The sequence below is a fragment of the Lactuca virosa genome, chromosome 7 (genome assembly GCF_052849685.1).
Source record: "Lactuca virosa cultivar CGN04683 chromosome 7, Lactuca_virosa_CGN04683_v6, whole genome shotgun sequence".
NCBI lineage: Eukaryota > Viridiplantae > Streptophyta > Magnoliopsida > Asterales > Asteraceae > Lactuca > Lactuca virosa.
In genome coordinates this window covers 151,620,565-151,622,723 of record NC_136432.1, presented here as the reverse complement: position 1 = coordinate 151,622,723, position 2,159 = coordinate 151,620,565, and the positions used below count along the sequence as shown (strand labels likewise).

The following is a 2,159-nucleotide window of genomic DNA, read 5'->3' as shown; positions in this document are numbered from 1 at the left end:
TAATGCTCTAATTAAATTTAAAAGAATCAAACTTGAATGCTATAATTAAACTTCAAATCAAAGTAGATTGTTATAATCAAATAATAACTCATCTTTTATAAAACTCCATTTTTATAAACTTTACATTAAATTTTATAAAACTCTATTTTTATAAACTTTACATTAAATTTTATAAAACTCTTATATTAATTATGTAAAAGATGCTTGTGTTAGTGGAAAATTATGAAGACCACCAAAAGCAAAAAGATTATTCCCATGGTCTCCCACTCACACCTCCCATCCACTTTCCTTTCCTTTTTCTCCCAACACATTATTCTCTTCACCACTTAAACCTTCTCTATTCTTTCTCTCACTCTCAATCTCGAAATTTCCTCCAAGAATACTCATATTCCATCCAAGAACAATCTATTATACTCAAATCTTCATCCCTCTTGAAGCATTCATCAAGGTATGTTGTTAAAAGTTTCATATTCATACAAGAAACAAATTAAATCCACCAAAATATCTAAAACTCATTTTATGCATAAACCTGATTTTTCTCAAAATCCCATCAATAAAATAAGAAGTTCTGGAAATTTTCAGAAAATAATTTATTTTTATTGAATTACTATAATTATTGCAATAAAGTAGGGCAATAATTCACATAAAATACTTTTTGCATTCAATAAATTCTGAGAAAATTCTGGGATGACCTGTATACTGATTAAACATGATATATGAAGTTTCATGCATTTATATTACTTTTTACTATTATTTATGATTTTATTGATTAATTAATAATGAAATATATAAAAAATACTTCCCATATTCACAAATATCTGAAACTTATACACTGAGCTCTACATCATGTTATAAAACTATGGTTAATTTTACAGATTTCTTGAGAATCATTTACTATTTTTCCCGAATTTTGTGTTGTTTAATCATTAAAATATTAAATAAATACTAAAACAGTTCAGAAAAATATACAAATTTTACAGTAATTCATATTGTATGAAGTAATGATTTCCTAATAATTTCATAATTTTTCAATACTGTTTACTATTTAAAACTATTTTCCTAAGTATTTAAGCATGTAAAAATGCATTTTAATGATTGTTTCATATAAATAATTGTTAAAATCTGTAAATAATTATAATTGGGCAAGTTATTATTTTAATAAGAATTTATTAAAATCTGGCCTAAATTGAAAATATAATTAATTATGCAAAGTAAGTAATTCAATTTAAAATTCATTTAACAAATAAATACCTTAATATTATAATCAAAATGAATTATTGTTAATTCATCTAATATAAGAATATGTGTCTAATTATTTGTATTAATACTCCATTCTCGTTTAGCAGTTCCTAAACCAAAACTATTAATTATATTAGGTTCTACGCCATTTTGACCCGAATCGTCTATCGTACGACACACGCATTTCGTTTTGGGACTAATGTGAGTAATCTACCCCATACTTTATAATTTTCAATACTTTTGGGGTGTATCATGTGGTTCTAATATGTTCCAACTTCATTTTATTGTTTTATCACAATTGAGACATTGTTGGGACATTTATACGTGAGTCATTAATTGTATAACTATTGTTTGTTTACGCTACATGTACTTGTAGTGCATTACCATTTTTAGTCTAATCTCCATGACTATGCCCGTATTCTTGAGGTACGTTATGGACAATAATAGCGCTATTGGGTTGACCACCCCGCCTTGGGACGCTAAGGTGATTGATCGCACGTGGTTGAGTGTGTATGATGATTAGATGCTCCATCCTATATATATATATATATATATATATATATATATATATATACATATGTATATATAGGGTGAGGACTTATTGTTGTTGTTATCATTTGTTAATCAATTTTTGATTTATAAACCGTTATCTCAAATACAATTGTTTGCCGACTTCAAAAGAAAACAAATTTCCAATTATAAAGGTTTCAACTTCACAATTTTCTCTACTAAAATTAGATTACTCACCAACTCTCGTAGTTGACCTGTTTTTACCCATGATGCAGATTTGAAGAATGAAGTTGATGAAAAATAGGTTGTGCCTTAGAAATCCACAAGACTATTTAAATTTGATGTAATAAATGTTGTTCATATTTGGATTTGTATTTGTATGTTGTGGATCTTGTTTGCATACTTAGTAC

The 2,159-nt window shown here is 26.5% G+C and overlaps 1 long non-coding RNA gene across 1 annotated transcript; it reads left to right on the top strand.

Moving 5' to 3' along the window:
* The first annotated feature begins 320 nt into the window (after positions 1-320).
* On the top strand, positions 321-2,159 carry LOC145124296 (uncharacterized). The gene is made up of 3 exons (XR_013715586.1): positions 321-448; positions 1,377-1,440; positions 2,025-2,159. It is a non-coding gene; the product is annotated as an uncharacterized LOC145124296 (long non-coding RNA).